The sequence below is a fragment of the Camelus bactrianus genome, chromosome 15, assembly GCF_048773025.1.
Source record: "Camelus bactrianus isolate YW-2024 breed Bactrian camel chromosome 15, ASM4877302v1, whole genome shotgun sequence".
Classification (NCBI taxonomy): domain Eukaryota; kingdom Metazoa; phylum Chordata; class Mammalia; order Artiodactyla; family Camelidae; genus Camelus; species Camelus bactrianus.
Window position 1 is genome coordinate 43,556,034 of NC_133553.1, and position 22,425 is coordinate 43,578,458.

Sequence of the window (22,425 nt, forward strand, 5' to 3'; positions counted from 1 at the left end):
TAGTGCCCTCTCCTCTCACGAAGGCAGAGGGCAGGCTATCATCCCCAGATTTGTTGGGTGCCGCTCGCTCGGATCTGCCTGTGGCCAGCTCGGGAGACGACCGGAGGAGCGGCGGTGGGCGCAGTGCCGGGGGCCCCGGACGCACGACAGGGACCGCCTGCCTGGCCCGGGCGGCACCGGCCCCTCGCCTACGTCCGCAGGCGGCAGGCGGAGCACCGACGAGGTGCCTGGCACTGTTCTGGGCTCCTTGCATGCTTTAGGGGCATACTCAAGTCACACGACAATTTATGAAGAGTTTTACAGATGAAGAACCGGGCATTCAGACCTCAAGAAGCTAGGGTCTGGGGTGGGGAGGGCGGACAGACCTGGGCTAATGATTCCAGCCAAGAGTTAGAGGCTCCAAGCCGGGATCCTCGGGGGCGCGGGGAGACCCGGCGCCTGGGTGTGTGGCTGCGGAGGAGGGGAAGGTCCATCGGAAACCCGTTTTCCTTTCTTCCCGACTTAGAATTCTTAGGAAAACTGTGTGTGTGTTGGAGGAGGGCGGGTGAGGAGGTGGTAGGTTGGGGAGAAGGAACATAGCCCGGGCTCTGACACGAGAATTCAGACTGTAGAGTTTAAGAAATTTGAAATTCCTCCAACTCCTGCCCCCCAGCACATCTTGCCCCTTCCCTGTTGCCTGGGGTGGGCGGGTTTTCTCGGCACCCTCAGACACAGGGGCTCCCTTTGCAAATAAAACCCACTCAGACAGGAAACAAGATTCCCGCCCTTCTCCGCTGGGACACTCCCGTTTCCTCTCGATGCACCCCCACCCCTTTTCCCATTTTCTTCCTCCTTTTTCCTTTTATTTAAAACTTTTTCCCCCCTCTGAACGTTTCTTTCTAGAATCTTGCTTAGCACCAAAATAACTCAAACTATATTCTTAATCTTTCTCATCTGCAAGTAATCAGAGGAGAAGTAAACAGCGACACATGAAACACCAAGGATCTATGATGTGTGAGGTTTGCTTTGGATGTTTGTTACATGGATGGATGGATGAGTGGGTGGTAAAGGCATGAATGAATTCACACTAAAAGAAAAAAAAAACACCATTTCAGCCCAACAGATGTTCTGACACTAGTTCAAAGAAATGAATGTTAGTTATACTGCATTCTAATCTACTGAGGCAAATAACATGAATAAGTGAGGCCACAAGTGATTGGTGTCTGAACAGTCCAGGTAAACCCTAAATACAGGCTAAGTAATCTGCTGCATAGTCACTGTCAAATATGCTGTTTAGCTTGTTCTGTGTAGATAAAACACCATGTCTATTCCATTGGCAAGCCTCCTGGCTTGGGTGTTGGGCACCATTTGATGCTAATGTCCAGAAAGTCGACAATTCAAATGTTACTGGTGTGTCCTGGCATTGTTTAGTCACAGCCACCCGGGTTCCTTCTAGTTTCTGGACCTTACAGCTCACAGCAGCCAGCTCTCCCCTCTGCACCAGCAGCTCATTGGCACCAGAGTCAGAAGCAGTCTCTGCCCCAGGACCAGGGTTCACCAGAGCCTGTTGTGCGTGCTGGTGCCTGGCTCTGTTCTCCCCTGCATGGCGGTTTCCTGCCCAGATCACTGAAACCAGTAGATGCGTCTAGGCTTTGCTGAGCCTAGCTGCTGGTTACAGTCTGATCCCTTCAGTCTCTTGATGGACAGAACTAGTTTCTTCAGTTGCTCCCTTCCCCAGCCCACCTTGGTCTGTCACAGTCTCCCTGTCTCTTACCACTTTCCCACCCTTTCATATAATTCAGCAAATGTTTAAGAACAAATATGAATAAAAGGGCTTGATAATAAACTGTATTGGTTATTTGGAAATCTAGGTTCTGGCCCTGCTATCTCTTTAACTTGAATTATTTACAAGTCTGTTTTAAATTTTCTAGACATATGGTTGGTTTGAGGTTTTTTGCTTGGCTATCATTCTGTTTTGTTTTTTGTGTCTGATTTTACTGAACTGTGATGAGTGAAGATGGTCAGTGTATTATTTTGGGGTGGGGGGATGTATTAAGATTTCCTTTACAGCTTAGTCTAGGGTCAATTTTTGTGAATGTGTATTCTCTGCTTAGAATGTAATTTCTATAATTTCTATTAGTTTATCCTGTTGTGTTACACAAATTATTTATTTCCCAGTTTATCAGGATGCTCATGGGCACAAATAACAGAGACCCTAGTTAAACAGTAGCTTAACCAATAGAAGGTTAGACTATGTAACTGGATACCCAGAGGGAGAATGAGCCTGTAACCTAGTGGTGTCATCACAGACTCTGGTTCTTTCCATTCCTGAGATCTGCTATCTGCAGCAACCTCTTCATCCCAGGGCTGGTTCCCTGAGGGGTCAAGGGAGGGTTAGGGTCTAAGATTGGGGCATTAAATAATAAAAGGGGTTGACCCTCCAAGGTACTGCCTCTCTAGAATGTGATCGAAATTGAGTGTTGGCCCTTGGATGGAGCCTGCAACCACAGCTAAGACCCTACTGGACAGGGCAAGGCAGGGCAGTGGAGGGAAAGCCCTCCATCTGCACCAGGGTCACTGTCAGCTTTTCATGGTTCTCTGCAAAAGAGGAGGAAGTTTCTGTCTCCCTGTTACCTCACAGGAGGACAGTCCTCAGGGAGACATTCACAGACTAGTTCTGCTTAGAGCTTTCAGCTTGGCTTATATATCTGCTACATTTCCATTTTTTCTGGCTCCAGGGCTAATGGGCTCTCCCCTGCTCCCCTCCTCCCTCCTTCCTCCCATGCAGACAATATTCTGCAGCTCGCTGGTCCTCTCCCCGCTTTGCCAGGGGCCACTGACTGCTACCTCCCTTCAAATCACTCTGTGTTAGACACTCCTCACTGCTCCTCCCACCCCACCTCCTGTGGCATCCCCCTCATTTTTCCTGGCATGGATCCTATATGCCTTGGGCGGTAGTGGACATATGTGAGCTCTTACAAGTCCAGGGCACTTCTGGACTCATGGTGGACAGTGGCTGAGCTGGGCATTTCTTGTAGCCCAGGTGTCATGGAGGAATTCACATCTGCTACCTATAGATGAGGAAATGGAGAAATATCGGCCACTCCTACAACTTAAAAAAATGATTAAAACCCCAAAAAACAAAACAAACTGAAAAAAACCAACAAAATGATGGGCGAAAGATTTGAACAAACATTTCACAAATATTTACAAATAGCCAATAAGCACATCAAAAAATGCTCAATGCCATTAGTCATCAGGGGAACACATTACATCTACAATGAGGTACTATTACACACCCAGTAGAATGGCTAAAATTAAAAAGAATGCCAACACCAAATGTTGACATGCTTAGCATTGCTGGTGGGAGTACAACATGACACAACTACTTATAAGGGTCTGGCAGTTTCTTGTAAAACTAAACATAGAACTTCATCAAAATTAAAAACTTTTGTGTATCAAAGGACACTATCAACAGAGTGAAAAGGCAACCCACAAAATGGGAGAGAATATTTATACATAATATATCTAGTAATGGATTAATATTCAGAATACATAAAGAACTCATAAAACTCAACAATAAAAAAACCAAACAACTTAATTAAAAAATGGGTGAAGTATTTGAATAGAAATTCCTCCAAAGAAGATACATAAATGGTCAACAAGCACATGGAAAGATGCTCAACATCACTAATTTTTAAGGAAATGCAAATCAAAACCACAATGAGATACCACTTCACACTCATTAGGATGAATATTACCATAAACAAACAAACAACCCAAACAAACAGAAAACAAGTGTTGGTAAAGAGAATCCTTGTGTGTAACTGGTGGGAATGTAAAATGGCACAGCTATTGTGAAACACAGTATGGTGGTTCCTCAAAAAATTAAACAATTACCATATGATCCAGCAATTCCACTTTTGGGTATACACCCAAAAGAAGAGAAAGCAGGAACTTGAACAGGTATTTGTGTACCCATCTTCATAACAACATTATTCACAATAACCAAAAGATGAAAGCAACCTAAATGTCTATTGACTGATAAGTGGATAAACAAGGTGTGGTATACACATACAGTAGAAAATGAATGAAAATTTGATATATGCTGTAACATGGTTAAACCTTGAAAACATTATGGCTAATTGAAATAAGCCAGACATAAAAGGATAAATGCTGTATGATTCCACTTATATGAGGTACCTAGAATAGTCCAATTTATAGAGACAGAAAGAATAGTGGTTATTAGGGGCTGAGGGAAGGGGTATGGAGAGTTATGGTTTAATGGGTACAGATTTTCAGTTTGGGATGATAAAAAAGTTCTGGAGATGAATAGTGGGGATAGTTGCACAACAATGTAAATGTACTTAATGCTAGTGAATTGTACACTTAAAATGGTTAAAATGGTAAACTTTATGTTATGTATATTTTACTACAATTTAAAAATGCTTTGGGGGCAGTGAAGGTATAGCTCAGTGGTAGAGCATGTTCTTAGCATGCTTGAAGTCCTGGGTTCAATTTCCCAGTACCTCCATAAAAAAAGGCTTAAAAAAAACTATATAAACCTACATTATGACCCAGCAATTCCACTCCTGTATTTACTGAAAATAAATGAAAACAAAAGGACTTGTACAAGAGTGCTCTTAGCCGCTTTGTTTACAATAGCTTCAAACAGGAAATAACCCAGGATGTCCATTAATAGGAGAATGGCTAACCAGCTGTGATGTATATGTGTAAAGCAGTATTACTGAAGCCACTCAGTCAGTTGTTGGACAAACAGAGATAGGAACAAAGGTTGTTTTACTCCAGTTCTTTATCTTTCTTCAACCCCACAGGGTGAGCTTTCCTACTCATCCCAAATTTTTTACATAAGGACAGCCCTGGGTTTTACTGAAACCTCAGAGTTCCACAGCTGCCTCTGCTAAGACTCTTCCTCCTCTCAAAGGGAAGACCCCATCACCACCTGTGCTTAGTCCCTAAGACCTGCCATCCTGCACCTGGTCCAGTAGTCTGGAGTCAGCTGTTGCCAGAACTGACAGAGGAACCAGCCCATCTTCTCAGCAGGAGGGCTTTTGGCATTTATTTGGATGCCCCAGCATACCTGGATCCCAGTTTTCATCTCTCTAGTGGCCCTAGTTCTGTCTGGTCTTTCCCATATTTCAAGTTACAACTCTTTGGCCATCATCACAGGGGGTCTCTGTGAGCCCTGATTAGTGTCTCTCTTAAGGGTGACCCCTGAGAGGCACAGTTCTCATGGGTCTCCTTCTCTGTGGAGTGTTGAGAGCAGGGACTCTTAAGTCACATAATCTGTATTTGAATCCTGGCTCTACCACTTACTTGGGTAACCTCACCGTGCCTCAGTTTCCTCATCTGTGAAAGAAAAGAATACTACTGCTTACTACATATGGTTAGCATGAGCATTAAATTAGTTAATAGGGTGTAAAGTTCTTAGAACACTGTGTGACACACAGTAAGCTCTATGTAAGTGCGTTATTTTTACCCACTGAGCACCACCATGTTCTCCCTATTCTTTGAAAGATTTTGTTCTCATATGACAAGTGAAAGAAAGAATTGGGATCCAGCCAGGATCCAGTCAGGAGGCAGAAAGCACACCAGTAATCTGAACAGGGAAGATTCAGTTTAAAGAACTGTTAATTAGCAAACGGGGATTAACTACCAAGAGGGGTAAACGGAATTCTAAAGGATACAGAAATAACGGATAAAAGGAGCAGCCACTACCTCCAGAGATGACACAGAAAACCCACAGAAGGATAAACTTGGAAAAGGCCCTCCCTCCTCGCCAAAGCTGAGACTCAGAACTCACTGGTGGGGGCGTGGAGGTAGCCCACTGCACGGCAGAGAAGTTTGCTGAGCTGCTGCAGGCTGGGGTTGGCAAGCAGGAAACTGTGTGCTGGGTGATGGCAAAATCTGACTGGAAGCCGCCCACTGGCAGCTGTGCTGTAGGAGCAGGAAAAAAAGCGCTGAGATGAGGAAGAGACGGCCCTTCAGGCTTCCTCTGGCACCTTCCATAGACAAGGCCCGACTGTGGCGCTGGCTGCAGGGTCACAGAGCAGGGTGGAGACGGGTGTTTGTGGAGTAGAGAAGCACTAAGTTAACAACTGGCACACACCCCATCTACGTTCTCATAATTAAACAAAATGTAGCAGGACTCTTTCCTGTTTGTGTTTTATGTATTTATAGTGGTATGAAGAGGGCTATGGTTAGGGCAGCCCTGGGCTCCTGGATGTCTGCGACAGTCACAGTCATGCTTATCCACCCAGGATTATTAATGACACCCCCTTTCGCTCTCAGAAATGCCCGTTTGGAGGATGGAGTATGTGGTCACACTAACTCCTGATGTATCATTTTCTTTCAAACTACTCCCACCGATAGTAGCTAGAAACACAATAAACACACACACACAATTTTGCTTGAAGAGCTACCAAGGCAGCCTAGGTGCCGAGGGCCACGATTCAGGGAGAAGAGAAGTGCACCCAGACGAGCGCGGCAGCCTGAGCGGCAATCCTCCTTGACGCGTTGGCGGGTTTGTAGGTGGAAGAGACGAAGTGGCGGAGAAGCCGAGCAGAAAGCACTAGTTCTCAAGAGTAATACATGGTTTTAAAAGTGGACGTCTCAGTCTGTCTAAAAGAGTTCTTTTAATAGGTATAAAATAAAAAGTCTGATATGAAAGCACAGTATTAGAGTTAAAATGGCAGCATCTTTTCTTTCTTAATGCTGCATAATATAATGGTTCATTTACAGGTTAGGGCACCTTCGATTTGATGAAATATGGTATATTTGTTCACAGGTGTAAGTGTCTCAATAGAAGTGGAACTGCTGGGTCAAAGGACTATATCTGATAGATTCTGCTAAACTATCTTCAAAAAAACCTGAACAAAACAATATTGAATAGTGTCCATTTCCCCACACGATTTCCAACATTGGGTGTTACCAATCTTTAAAATTTTTTTTTCTTCTGACAGGCTCTCACCATGCCTACATTTCAGCTTCAGCCCTGAGTGAAGGTAATGTGTGCTTCCCCAAATTATCATCATGCTCCACTCACGTGCAATGGCTTCAAATCTGCATCACACTTCAGACCCACAACTCTTCCTCCTCCTAAGGGAAAGTAAAGGGTCATTTCCCCACATGATGCTGGTGAGGCTCATGGACTATTAGGACAGGAAGGGATCTTAGACGCTGCCAAATCCCAGGGGTTCTGAAAGACATTCAAGATGGTCCTTGCTGTTACAGGTGGCAGGGCATCGTTTCAATTTCTACTTAGATAAATAATAATTAAAATAATTCTTCAGACACCTTCTTGCCCCATGAACATGGTATGACTTCAGGAGCCTCTGAATGCCTGTTGAACAGCACCTGCAGCAGTCCCTGCACACCAGATGTGTGTGTGTAACTCAGCTGCTCAGGTGGGTCCAAAGTGGGTTTTGACTCCTCTACAGCAACTTGTTAGAGTCATATTCTGCTTCATGTATAGCCATAATGGAATGCTGACTGAAAATATAAAATATGAAAAGTTTGCTGAAATGAAGACCATAAGATGAAAATTCTACAAATCTGGCTCAAGATGATCTTCATTCACTAGACATGCAAATTGCATTTGGCTGATCAAAATGTTTATCTTGTATGTCAGGACAAAAACCAGAAACAGAAAATATAGTGATAATTATGTCCAATTTGGCCTTCATTATTAGGAATTAAGACTAGCCAAACCCACTTCATGTTATTTGCAGAATGGTGCTTGCATATAGCAGCCAGAACCCTTCTGTTTTATATCATCATTTAGACACAAAAACATGAAAGTAATAAAAAATAAACCCTTTTTTAAAGTGCAAGAAGCATAAATTCTAAACATTTATTTAGGAAAGCAGTTTTTGTCTATTTTTGATGCTACAATGAGTCATTAAATTTCATACATTTTAATATACATTTGTCCTAAGACCAAATATGATATATTCTTTTAAAAGTTATTTGTTAACAAAGCATACTTTTCCATTACATAATTAAAGTAAATTAAACATTTTGCATAGCATGGTGAATGGGAAAAGATTGAGACTAGTCTTACTAGATTATGGGTATTACTCAAGATTATTTTAACATTGTACACATCCCTAAAATAAGTTTCATTTTAAAAATCACTACTTCATTACACATCACACAAATTATCAAATAATTAAATAATCTCAAAGTGTTGGCAAGGGTCTACATGACAAAAAGAATTCTCCAGTCAAGGTAGGCTGGGAAGTTCTTATCTGGTCTAGATCCATCAGTTTATAAATGAGGAAATTGAGGCCATGAAAGGGTAGGAGACTTCCTTAAGGTCACACAGCCAGGGAGGGCCACAATTCAGGCTCTTAGTTCATTGCTCTTTAGGGTCAGTATGTATAAGGTTAAGTGATTTGAAGGTCTCAGGACACTTCTTTTTGCTGAAAAATCTGTCTGGTAGCAGGGGTTCTGACACTCTCCCTCTGGGTTCAGCATTCCTCTCACTCCTTCCTCCTTTAGAGCCCCAGTCTCCTTGGGGACTAAGCTATTTTAATTCCCAAAGGTTGTATCATGGGCTGCCTTCCCCTCCTATGCAGCCGTGGATCAGTCAATATCTGTTGAACCATTGAAGGAGTAGGTCCATCAAAGGGGGAGTGAGAATGGAAGCCAGACCACCAGGGCCATCTTTGCTCATGGTTCATCAGATGGATTTCACCTGAAGGACTCAGGAGGGAGAAAGAGCAGTGTAAATGCTACTGGATTTGAGAAGACACTGTGTATGAGTCCGCAACTTTCTTGTTTTTTTAGGAAATTAACTCCTTTCAATTGAGGGGGGGAAATTATTCCCACCTGAGGGCAAATCATGCATTTACCTTTACTGCCTGTTCCATCTTCTGGGAGGGACTTATTTCAAAGCTTCACTCTCTGCTGCCCTTGATTTACTGTAGACTTGCCTACGCATGCTCCCAGGAGTCCTAATCCTGGCATGTTTTACACAGCTCTGCATCCCACCACCTGCCTGGTGCTTGCCTGATGGGATCTTGCAGGCATGCTGATCATCTCCTTTCTGAGCTCTTGCTCTGCATATGCATCCCTCAAAGTTTACAAAACCATCTGGAGAGACTCACCTACCTCCTCTCTCTGGGTATGTAACCCAGTCTGCACATGGCATTGAACTTCCTGAAAACACCACCTTCGGGAGGCCCCTGCCTTACACAGAACCTGTGCCTGTCTTCTCATCAGCTGCCTGATCACTCTACTCTCTTCTGCTCCAATTTCAAGGTTTTCTACAATCCTACTGCTCGACACTCATCACCCTAACACAACCTGTTACTGTGGGCAAGCCACCATCAAGGCGATTATACATGATCTTTTTTCTGCCCCCATCACTTACTCATGCTGGATCCCCCAATCTATTGCCATAGTGTCCTACTGTTTGCCCTTCTGGCTTTCCCAGGAAAGCAGAGGTCACTAAACAGGGTGTCCAACATGCCAACAGAGGCCCAGGAGACAATCGAATGGGACGACCCCTGAGGAAGAGAGAGGGGGTGGAGCTAGCTGAAGATACCCTCCCAGAGGGATGCAGGTTTCTAGCGGAGTTATCAATTAGAGACAGTAGGCACAGTTTCTAGAGCCCTCAAAAATGTTTACATTAAAAAAAAATTGGAATTAGAAGAAAAAAATAGAATGAATGTAACAATAAATCCAGTCTGGATTATATTTTTCTTTGTTTTGCAGTAGCAAAATATAATTAAAAAAATTTTTTTTGGATGGAGTAAGGGCCCACGAAAACAAAAGTGCGTGCCTAGGGCACAGGACAGTCAAAATTCAGCCCTGGGTACAGTGGTTCCACTTTCTGGACATCGAGTTATTTGTATGAGACCTCTTGATTTTAAATATTAGGAATTCGCTTTAAAATTAAAACATATATGTTGTGGCCCAACGAAACACGTGGAGCTTAGCCTTCTGTCTGTTGAAGGCCAGAATGCCCATGGCTTGGCACGATTTCGGGGACACTTCTTCAGCCTGGGTGCCCGCGCACCCCGCTCGGGATGGAAGACGGGGCGGCAGAAAGCCTTCGGGGCACGACGAGGGTCTGAGGGTTAAATCCCCGCCCAGTCGGGTGTTGGAAGCTCGATCGCCACCTCCGCCCAGGCGCTCCCAGGGTGCCCTGCGGGAAAGCGCGGGCTTCGCTCACTCAGGGGTTTTCCCGCTCGCGCCGACTAGCCAGGAGGCGCGGGCGCGGCCGTGGGGGTGGGGTCCTCCCGCTCACTGGTCACCAGGGGGCAGGGCGGCCGCCGGGGGCATCTGCGGCCCCGGGGCCGAGGCCGCCCCGCTCGGCCCCACCCCTCGCAACAAGGCCCGCCCGCCGGCCGCAGCCCAGCTCTTGCGCTAGTCCTGCTCCTCGCGGGGCCCGCTCCCGGGAGGCGAAGCTCCACGGACGACGCGGAGGTGGTTTCAGGCCGCAGCGCCGGGGGCTCCTCTGCGGTTGGAGAGACGGGTTGCTCTCTCTTCAAGTTCTAGCCTATCCGTCCCTCCATCCTGGAGGGAGACCCTCGCAGCCTTCCCGCGTTCACTCCGCCGGGGGCCGCTGGAGCGGAAGCTGCGGGGTCTCGGGGCCCGGCTCTTTCCCGCCGAGCCGAGAGCCGCGAGCCGCGGGTGCGCATGCTCCGCGGAGGCCCGCACAGGCCCTGAGTGAACCCTGATAGAGCCATCGCGAGGCGGGGTAAGCGGAGCTCCAGTGGCGCAATCGGTTAGCGCGCGGTACTTATACAGCAGTACATGCAGAGCAATGCCGAGGTTGTGAGTTCGAGCCTCACCTGGAGCATGACCCTTTTGGGTACCCGCACGCCCTTTTTATTTAATTGCCCTAGGGAATGAGTCAGTCCCTGTTTAGCCTTCTCAGTTCCTGTTTCTGACCGCTCTGCGTGCACGTCCTGCTCCGCCGCAGGCAGGAAGCCGCTCGCATTGACGCCTGTTACTCGCTTTCCAAGCTACTTGTTTCCCGCGCACCATCCAGCCTTTCGAACCCGGACTTTTACCTGTTGCTCCCTCTTCCTAGGCATTTCCTTTAACAGCACCCGGTCCCGGGTCATGGTACCGGGGATGCGGACGGGAGGTCCCAGGACGAGGTCAGGTTCCGGGCCGCTGCTCCTCACCCAGGGCCGGGTGCGGCGCGGTGAGCGCTGCGTGGTGGTGCCGGAGCCCGGCGGCCACTCCTGAGAGTTGGGGCCTGAGGCCCAGAGCAGTGCCTCCCCTCCCTTTTAACTACTAACTAGTCATGCCCCCCCTCCCCTTAGAGCCCCTTAATTGCGGGTCTTTCTCCCCCACCCAGGCCTCCAGGCCTCCCTGGGCGGATTTGCAGAGTTCGGGAGAAGGGCCCGGGAGTTTACCCGCCCCCACCTGGGCCCCTTCTCCCCGGCGTCGGTCCGGAGTGGTGGAATTCGCGGGCGGACCAGAGAACAGACGTTTTCTGGGATGTCCGAGCCCCGGGTGCCCTTTCATGCCTGCCACACAGCCCAGGTTCAGAAGCCCTGCCGTGGAGCGGGAAATCTGCCAGCTGGTTTTTGAAGTGTCCCAGCACGCGAACACGCCTCGGAGGCACGGGGCCGCTTTTCCAAGGGGTAGGGGGGTGCCCCATGGCCCCAGGAGGTGGCGCGAAGTAGGGAACGAGCTTAGTTGGGGCTGAGAGGCCTCCCAGACGCGTTCTCCCGGAAGAGTGGTTTCAGCTGTTGTCATGGACGTGCTAGTAGTAACTCCTGGGATGGAAATTCTGCCAGGAATGGTGAGAAGAAAGACCTAGAAAGCTCAGAGGAAGTGGGTGGAGGGTGAAGCTCTTGTCTGTCTCCTCGGCTTCTAACCCCAGCCCCAGATTCGGATGAGGAGCCCCACGCCAACTGAAATGGGAGGCAGTCCGCCCGCCTCATCTAACCTGGCTGCCCGTTCTCGCTGGACCAGGGCCTTTCACTCACAAGCTCCTCAGCAGATGGTGAGTGCTCCTCTTTAGAAATCTAGCCAGACTGGAAACAAATATCTATCCAAAAAATTTGCTTAATTAAAAAAAAAACACCCAGCTTTATCAAGATATAACTCATATACCCTACAATTCACCCATTTAAAGTGTACAATTCAATGGATTTTAGTATATTCACAGATATGTGAGACCATCACCACAGTCAATTTTAGAACATTTTCTTCAGCTCAGTAGGAAACCCTGTATCCTTTAGCTATCACCCCATCCCACTGCTAAATAACCACTAATCCACTTTCTGTCTCTACATTTCCATAGTCTGGACTTTCATGTGAATGGAATCATAATACGTGGTCTTTTGTGACTGGCTTCTTTCAGTTAGCCTAATGTTTTCAAGATTCATCCACGTCCTACTCTGTATCAATACTTCATATCTGTTTATGGCTGAATAATATTCCATTTTATGGATTCTGTCCATTTTTGAACAATGGAGAAAAGATTGGCATTTTAAAAAATGCCAAAAACTGCTTTTTATAAGGGGATTAATTAATTTTAATGATGGAAAGCATTTTCATAAGACCTATGTTAATTTTTTAAAGCTTCACTGTAACTAGTGTTAACAGTTTAGTAGAGTTGCCAAATGTTAGTAAAATTGCATGTTTTTTTTTAAAAAGGAAATTCCTTTTAAAATGTACAAAGCATAAAAACAATCACACTTGCCAAGTGCATTCTTTTAACCTTCAGAGTTTACTCACTGCAAGAACTGGTCAGCTACTTCTGAGAGCTGAGCAGGTTCCCTACGTAGACAGAAATAAATGAATGAAAGATCATTTTGCCCAACCTCCTATTCATGTTGGAAACCCTTCTTCCAAACCCTAGCTCCTATTTGAAAAGTTCTAGTATTAAAATGTCATTTCTTCACAAGGCAATGCATTCCATTTTCTGTCAGCTCTCATGGTTAGAACATTCTTCCTCTTAAGTATTGTTCTATCCCTATTGGTTATTAGTGGAATGGTGGTGGTTTTGGGAACTGTTTTACTGGTGAGATGGTGAAGTGAGAAGGAAGGAAGCTCAATTAGTTGCCCTTGCTGATTAATCTAGAAATCCCCAAATGGGTGGTTCTTAGTGGATTACAAACAAACATACAGACCACTGGCAGATTTGTAAGCCAAAATCTTAATGTGATATTGATTGGATTTTTAAAGGTCATGGTAGTTAATAAAGATCAGATCAGAAAATTATGGGAAACTGCTATAAAAACTATAAAGTACTACATGTACAGGTGTCAGGAGGTGGCATTCTTATCTCCACAAAACTAGTGGATTAGGCCTGTACACAATGTATGGTGGCTTCAAGGAGGAAGATGGGTAAACACGAGGTTGATGAGCTCAGAAGGTAGGTTGAAGTTATAGCTGAACAGCTGTCGGTGTCTAACAGGAGAGATGCCTCACCCACTCAATTGAAATCCATTGAACTTATACACAGGTTGGCATTAGCTTTGTAGATGGCTTGGATGAAGACAGGCTTATTAAAATTGCATGATACAAAGCTGGAAGGGAGTGCAAATTCAGTAGAATTTGATGGTAGAGCCAATCCAGAGACAAATGATAAGATGCAATTTGATAGAGATAATTGGAACCTGTGTTCAGTGCAGAGTTCAGTGTGGGGAATGCCTGACTTGACAGCTGTTTGCATGTAAAGGATCTGGGGATTTCAGATGTGTGCAGCCTCAGCTGTCCTGGCCGTGTGACCCAACTGCTAAGAATGTCAAGCAATTATTAACGCATTACTGTATAATGCATTACATGGTGTGTGTCAGAGACCACAAAACGGCAGCCTGTGGAACAAATCTAGCTTCCAAACAGGTTTTGTTTGGCTTTCTAGTACTGACTTGCAAAATATTTAAACATTTTTTTTAATCATTTGCCTACGTCTTGGTAGATTTTACTGAAATGCCTAGAGTTCAAGTTTCTAATGAAGAATCAAAAGACTTGGCCATCTGGGGCTCTCATTCCCAAATTCCCATTGGCTTCTCCCTTTGGATGGGCATGTGATCTTCCATTTGCCATGGTCCTCCATTAATCCCCAACACAGAGGTGGGTACCAGCTGTTTTCTTAACCCCTGACTCATTGCTCTCATTTGTGACCTACAGACACTGAGTGTGTGGAATACTCCTGTTGAACTCTCAATAGGTCAGAACACAGCCTGAGGGCTGTGACCTGTATGAACACAGCCCATTTAAAATTCAACAAAACAGAACCCCAGTTTTTTATTATGGAGAATTTCAAGCATACCCCAAGTAGAGAAAACAGTATATTTAACCCCTGTGAATCCGTCCATCACTACTTTCAAGAATTGTCAACTTTATTTCATTTGTCTCGCTCCCACAACATTCTCCCCTAGGCTAGCACTGTCACTGGAATATTTTAAAGGAAATCCCAGATATAGTTTAATTTAACTTGCAAATACCTCAGTATGTATATCCATCGGGTGACCACTTTTTAGAAGAGCATAACCACAGTGTCATTATTACACCTAACAAGATGAATCATTGTGCCTCTGCATCGTCTAACACCTAGTCTCCGTTCAAATTTCCACACTTATCTCTGAGAGATATTTTTACACTTGGTTTGTTTGAATCAAGAACCAAACAAGGTCCACACATTGCCTTTGATCAATATATCTTTTAAATCTCTTTTCATTTATACCAGTTCACATATATTTGAATACTACTCTCTCTCCACTCCCTTTTATGATATTTATTTGCTAATCTGTAGAATTTCTCATAGAATTTGAAGAGTTGCATCCTCAGAGCATCCTTTAACAATTCTTCAGTCCCCTCCTGACAGTTAAATTTAGAAGCTTGATAATATTAAGAATCAAAAAATTTTTTTTGCAAAAATATATTCTAGGGGGTACTGTGAACTGTTGCAGCACAAGGGAAAGTACATAATGTCTGGTTGTTCCACTTTTACTGGTGTTAATTTTATTGGTGATTTCAGATGTGGTCATCATGAAGCCATCCGTTATAAAATGCCGCATCATTCTCTAACCTAATGGTTTTAGCAGCTGTTGATGTTCTTTGTCTATATTTGTTATTTTATTTAGGATTACCCAATAGTGGGTTTTTAAATTGTGTAATTCCTTCTGTATATATGACTATGATTCTAAAAAAACCCTCCTTTTCCCCATCGACTGGTTTTCCTAAAGCACAATTCACATAGAAAAGACTAAATAATATTGCTTGACCCTTTTCCTTTTACTACTCATCTTTAGAATAATGAGTTGAGGCTCTAGCAATTCCCGAAGGTGACCAATTTGTTTTTTACTTTACAGCTTTTTTTGAGGTATAGTTGACATGCAATGAACTGCATTAATGATGTTAAGTAGCTTTTTTAGTGCTTGTTAGATGTTCATATATCTCTTTAGTGAATTACCCGTTCAGATCTTTCGCCTATTTTTTTATTGGGTTGTTTGTCTTTTTAGGATTGAGTTGTAAGAGTTTTTGTATATTCTAGATATAATTACTTTGTTGGATATGTTTTATAAATAATTCCTCCCAGTTAGTGGCTTGAGTTTTCATTTTCTTAATGGTGTCTTTTGATAAGCAAATTTTTATTTGAAATTTTGATAAAATTCAGTTTATCCATTTTTTTCTATTATGGATGGTACTTTTGGTGTTATGTAAAAGAAATCTTTGCCTAACCCGAAGTCATCAAGAATTTATTTTATGTTTTAGTTCTTATTTAGGAGTTAATTTTTGCATTTGTTGAAATGATTAAATCCTTTGAATCCTTTCCTGATTGAATTGCCTTGACACCTTGTCAAAAAGGAGTTGATGATAGATGTGTTGGTCTTTTGCTGGACTCTCATTCTGTTCTATTGACCTGCATGTCAGTGTAGTGTTATGCCAAAACACCACACTGTGCTGATTACTATAATTACATAAATATATAAATGTATATATGTGAATATATATATTTCCATGTCAACTTTAGAGTCAGCTTGCCAATTTCTATGGAAGCATCTTGGAATTTTGACAAGAATCTGTTGAATTTATTGATCAATTTGAGAAGAATTGCCTCCTTAACAATATTAAGTCTTCTGATTGCATAAACAAGGTACATAGCTCCACTTACTTAGGCCTTTAATTTCTTTAAGCAATGTTTTGTAGTTTTCAGTGTATAACTCTTATATTATTTCTTCCTTAAATATTTGGTAGAATTCACTAGTGAAACACTGGGCCTGCTGTTTTCTTTGTGAGAAGGGTTGTGTTGTGTTTTTGTTTTTGTAAATTCCATTTCATTAATAGGTATGGGAGTTATTCAGTTTATCTATTTATCCTTGAGTGCACTTTGGTATTTTGTATCTTTCAAGAAATTTGCCTATTTCATTAAATTTGTTGGCATAAAGTTATTCATAATATTCCCTTCTTGTCTTTAGGATCTGTAGTGGTATACCCTCTGATTTCTGATATTGGTAATTTGTGTCTTTTCTCTTTTTTTTTCCTGATAAGTCTGAGAAGATGTTTTTCACTTTTATTTATCTTTTAAAATATCTAGTTTTTGGTTTTATTGATTTTCTTTACTGTTTTCCTGCTTTTCATTTGATTGTGATGCATTTGAAGAGAATATGTACTATGCTGTTGTTGGGCAGCATGTCAGTTACATCAAGTTGGTCTATAGGGTTGTTCAAGTCTTCTATGTCTTTGATTTTTCTGCTTACGCACTCTGTCTATCCTTGAGAGAAGGGTGTGAAAATAACCAACAATGATGGGTTTTTCTGTTTCTCCTTTTAGTTCTCCCTTTTTCTCCTTCATGCTGTTGGAAGCTCTGTTACTGGCTGTGTAAACGTTTAGGACTGTTACCTTTGTTGATGCTTGATTTGTCCCATGTATGGCCACGCGAAGTCTCGTTAACTTGACTCCTGGATCTTTTTGATATAATCTTAGATCTGTGATAGTCTTCTTGTTCCCCTCATGACAAGGTATTTCAAAATGTGTTTTGTACTTGTCTTCCTTCAGTCCTGGAATTGGCCATTTCTCTTAAGAGCCTGGTTCTTTTTGCTGGGAAATGTTATTTAGGAGAACACAATCTGTGTGCTAGAGCTGCTTACTGCTGCTACTCTATAGTTGTCATATTTCCAAGCCTTTTTAGTGATCAGAACTAGGAAATGCATTAAAAAAGAAAAATAAAGTCTGAGTTTATAGTGATATTTCCAATTCAAATGTAAGATTAAAAAAATTATGTCCTTCAATTATATATATATATATGTTTTATTGAAGTATAGTTGATTTATATAATGTGTTAGTTTCTGGTGTATAGCATACTGATTCAATTGTATATATATATGTGTGTGTGTGTGTGTGTATATATACATTTTCATATTCTTTTTCATTATAGGCTGTTACAAGATATTGAATATAGTTCCCTGTGCTATACAGTAGGACTTTGTTTATTTATTTTATATATAGTAGTTTGTATCTGCAAATCCCGAACTCCCAATTTATCCCTCTCCCAATAATTTATATTTGAATTCTTTTTCTCTTGCTCTAAAAATATTAGTTCTTTACAACTCTTAAATAATTACTTAATCATTTATTTGCTTTATCCTACCACACACACACAGAATAGTTTCAAAATAGTATCAATATTATTTCTAGAAAAAATTATTTCTAATAGTAAGATTATTGTTTACAGTTTAAAATTCTTTTGTGATTCCTTTTATCCTTAGTTTGTATTCAAAATGCAGTATATAAATTATTGTGTTTTAAAGCCAAAGTAATTTTTCTGTGTATGGCTATGTTATCAACTTGATACACAGTGAATGCTGTTTGATTTAGTTTGTTTTACATTTTTAGAGATTCCTTTTTTCTTTTTATTTATCTAAAATATTTACATGCTTCCAAAGTTAAAACTATAAAGCAGGTTTATTCAGAGAAGTCTAGCTTCTAACCTTGTCCTCTAATCCTGTTTCCTCTTTCTCTGTATAAGTAATAATTTAAAAATTACACTTTTGATTTGTCTTTCCTTTGTTTATCTTAAAAAATATAAGGAAATTCACACTTATCTTTGTATTCCACTTCGTTTCCTTCTTCAAAAGCGCTGCTCTTCCTTGCTGATTTCACTAACAGTATATTCTGAAGATTATTTCAAAGTTGCAGCTAGAAGGCTTCCTCACTCCTTATCACAGCTGCATAGTGCTCTATGCCTGTGGGTGTCCCACTGTTTATTTTCAGTCCTCTGCTCATGAATGTTTGGGTTGTTTTCAGTCTTCTGGTTTTGTAGATGGTGCTGCAATGAAGAGATTTGTTCACACTGTTTTGAATATTTTGCTAGTCTATCTTTGAGATAGATTCTACACATGGGATTGCTGGTCTGAGGGATGGATATCTATAAAAACTGTATAATTATGTATTTAGCAATTTGTATTATATATAAAATATAATGTATTATAATACATAAGGTTATATATAACATATCCATCAACTATGTAACATATATTATATATATAAAATTTTCCAGATGTGCAAAATCATCTTTAAAGAGAGTTTTTGATGTGATAATCCATGAGTGTGAGGCCTCTAGAATTCACATCGTAAGAGTAATGGTTGGACAGCTATCATATGATGTCACATGTGGAATCTAAAAATCTAATACAAGTGAACTTATTTACAAAACACAAGTAGACTCACAGACATAGAAAACAAACTTATGGTTACCAAAAGGGAAAGCCGGGGACAGGGGTGGGGAGGGATTAAAAAAAAAAAAAGAGCAGTGGTTGAAGGGCCTGGGCTGACTGATGCTAGACGGGGCATGCCCCTGTCCTCCACTTGCAGGGGAGGCCCCACTAAGTGCCTTTCCCCAGCGCATATTTAAGGAAGGGGCACTTGATGGAGGCTCTGACCTAAGACATGGCTGGCTGAGGAGCCCAGTTCACAGGGATGCCCTGAAGAGAACCCCAAGCTTAGAAAAAGCCCACGAGATTCCACACTCAGCCCTGCCTGGTACTTCTGGCCCTTGGACTCTCTCCTGCTGCCTTCAGCTTAACCCATTTCTGTTTTATTTTTTTAGTCTTATAGTGTTTAGTCATTAAAAAAAAATCTTTTAACTTTACTTAACCAGTTATCTTATTATCTGCATATTTCCCAAATTACTCTTGTCTTTTAAAAAATTATGTTCCCTTTTAACCATTTTATTCTTTTAAAAACTCTTGTTAATGAGTAGATTCTGTCTCTTTAACACTTTCATTACGACTTTCCCTCTGTATCTAGTCTTTTCATGCATTTCTTTGCTTCTTTCAACTTTCTCTTCTAAATTTATTTTTATCTTCTCCTATCTATTTTCTTCTTTGTTTTAACTGAAACTGTAAAACTGAATTCTCTTTGTTTCTATGCGCCCTGCTGGCTGGCTGGTCCCTTGGGAGCAAAGGCAGGCAACTGGGGTAGAGTTTGGGCTGTGGGAAAACCTGGGGGTGGGGTGGGGTGAGGATCTTTTCTGCCTTAGGTTGCCTCCCTGCCTTTCCCCACAAAGTCCTTGACAACCCTGACCTAAATGATCCAGGGAACCTGATGCCCCTCTTAGTTCCTGTAACAATAAGCCACCCATGATGACTACAGTTGAAGCTGCAAAGAGTGTGGATCCTGGAGAAGAGTGGTCTGAAGGGGGATATATGACCTGCTTTCAGATATTCATGAAAGGAGTAGACATATTCAGTGTTGACCTAGAGGAAAGGACGTGAACCTAGAAGCAGAGCCTGTGGGTGATGATGACAAGGAAGCAAGTTTATTTTTTAAATGATTATCACTGTTGAGAAATGGGATGGGTTGACTGGTGAAACAGCGTGTTTCCCATTTTTAAAAGTGATGGAGCAGAAGCTGGGATGTAGTAGAAGAGAATCGTGCATTGGTTGGGGAGGTTGGGAGGCTTCTGAGGTCTGTTTTAGCTCTAAGATTCTTAGTCCTTGTTTCAGAAAGAGACATTGTACAGTAGATTTTGTTGCTATCTTCCCAGCTCTGGTCCCCGCTTTCAGAGATGGGCATGTGACTCAGAACAAACCAATCAGAGTCCTTCCATGGGATGTTTCTATTTTGAGCCATCTGCAAAGAGTCTTTTTTTCTTTTTGTTTAGAAACATAAAAAGTATAAATCCAGAGCTTCCTGCAGCTCCCAGCAGATAATCTATCTTTCTAGTTGAGCTATTTGGCCTGGGAGAATGAAGGCTACATTTAATGTGTAGCAGGGACAGGGATAAAGAGGCCTGAAAATGTTAGGGTCTCTGATTCTTAAGACTAGCTTCATCAGTTCTCTTTCTGTAGTTTGAATGTTCAAGCTAAAAAAATGCCCCTTTGCATTGGCCAGATAGACTTGGACTTCTCACTTGTAACCAAAAAGGGTCTTGACTGGCATAGTTGTTATTGTACAAAACATCATTTTACATTGATGACTGATTTTTCAAATTTCTTTTGAGAATTCCTTTCAGAAAGAAAAGGCAGCATCCAGTCATTCATACTATTAAACTGGCCCGGGGATACAGTTAGTAGGTACTTCCTTGTGCCTTTGTACAAAGCCCAGCCCTCTCCATCAGCACGCTTGGCATCTCCACTTGAATGACTCATCCAAAAGCACAACACTTGATTCCCCCCCCCCATACCTGCTTCTCCTCTAGTCTTTCCCAGCCCACAGATGATCCATTCACCTAGATTTTAAGTGAAAAATTTAGGTGGCAGCCTTCAATGACCCCTCTTCTCCCCCATGTACCTAATCCATCAGCAAGTCCCGTGTCTCCCCCATGGTGTATCCTGAACCCTGCTCTTCCCTCCTGCAGATTCTGTCATCTCCTGCTTGGACTCTGTGGTAGCCTCTTAACTGACTTCCTGCTTCCACTTCTCGTCCCTCTCCCAGAAGGCCAAATGAGCCTTTAATAACATAAATCAGATCCTGTCATTTCCTTGCTTAAAACCATTGACAGCTTCCCATTGCATACAGAATAAAATGCACGGGCCTGCGGTGGTGCAGAAGGCCCCACATATCTGCACTGGCCCCTGCCCACCTCTACAACCTCAGCTCTGTCACTCTGTCCCCACTTAATATGCCCCAGCCACTCTCATCTTTCTGTTCCTTGTTTTTGCCTTGGGGCCTTTGCAGTGGCTGTTCCTTCTCCTTGAACATCTTCACCCAAACTTAGGGGGCTGGCTCCCAAGCCTCCAGGGCTTAGTCAAATATCACCGCCTCAGAGATGCCTTTGAATATAGGATAGTAGTATTTACTACTATCTAAAATTATTGTGTTTATATAAGTGGCAATTGCTTATCTCTCAACCTTAGGATATTAATTCCTCCTGTGCCAAGCCAGTAGGCACTCAACAAAGAATGAATGAATGAATGAATGAATGAATGAATGAATGAATGGAAGATAATAGAGAAACAACAGGTGGACGCAAGCATTAAAGCTGAGCAAAGAACAAGGGCCCCGTTGCTGCTGGTTTACTTTGTAGATTCAGGAGCCAAGGTGTGGTTACTGAGTATTCCATGCCTCAGGTGGCTTCCCATCTAGTTGAAGAGTATGTTCCCACCAGAAGCTGATGAGAAAATACACACAGAGGGTGGTCTGTTTGGGCAGTGACTTGGTGTTGGTAAGAATCACCTGGGGAGTGTTACAAGGCACAGTCCTGAGCTATCGCCAACGATTCTGTGATATCCTAGAACTGGACTCCGAGGAAAGGTAAGGACTGGGTGGCCAATGCATCCAGGCTGACCTCACCCAAGGTCCCTCAGTTTTTAGCACCCAAGGTCCCTCAGTCCCTGGTTAACCAGGCCGGTCAGTCACCTTCAACTGGAGGTGTTCAGAGAGAGGCAAATAGCAGTTGGAGGACCAGCTTGGAATGGCTTCTTGGAGGAGCTGAGAGAAAACTGTTTCCTATCCTAGACTTTGTGTGTTGACTATCCTCCGGCCCTGCCTTTGGGTCAGTCTAGGTTTCCCAGGCACTGAGCCCAGACAGAAGGGAAAGGGAACTATTATTTCTTGAACACCTGCAGTGAGCCCAGCCACTGCTGTAGGGCCATTATTACCTAATCTGTTCCTCAGCAGCATTTTTATTGCTCCCATTTTAGAGACAGGACACTGAGGCTCATGAGGTTATGTAATTGCCTGAGCGCAGACATATGGCAACCAGAGGAGATGGGAGTGACCCAGTTCACCTGACACAGAAGCCCAGGCCCTTTCCTACGTGTTTTTGCAATGTGTGTGGGGGTGTGCGCGTCATAGATGTGACTGGGACCTCAGCTTGACAGCTATCCTTCAGCCTTCAAGGATGGGGCTCTCCTGGGCTGTAGGGAAGCCCCCAGCAACTAGACAGTGAAATAGTTAGGGAAGAGGCACCCAGGAGGTGTCTGTTTGGGGGCTGACTCCTGCCTAGCTGTGCAGATAGCCCCCTACCACGAGGTGGCACTGTGGCTCTGCCTTAGAAGGCTC

The 22,425-nt window shown here is 43.1% G+C and overlaps 1 long non-coding RNA gene and 1 other non-coding gene across 6 annotated transcripts in view; both read left to right on the forward strand.

Annotated features, from left to right (window-relative positions):
- The first annotated feature begins 8,662 nt into the window (after positions 1-8,662).
- Positions 8,663-22,425, forward strand: part of LOC123612063 (uncharacterized) — a 200,867-nt gene continuing 187,104 nt past the window's right edge. For 4 of the 5 annotated variants that reach the window (XR_012511919.1, XR_012511921.1, XR_012511920.1 and 1 more), the window contains exons 1-2: positions 8,663-10,708; positions 11,849-11,971. This is a non-coding gene — a long non-coding RNA (uncharacterized LOC123612063). The remainder of the gene's footprint in view (positions 10,709-11,848; positions 11,972-22,425) is intronic. The other variant, XR_012511922.1, reaches the window with a different exon arrangement.
- Positions 10,718-10,810, forward strand: TRNAI-UAU (transfer RNA isoleucine (anticodon UAU)). Its single transcript is given in 2 exon segments — positions 10,718-10,755; positions 10,775-10,810. It is a non-coding gene; the product is annotated as a tRNA-Ile (tRNA).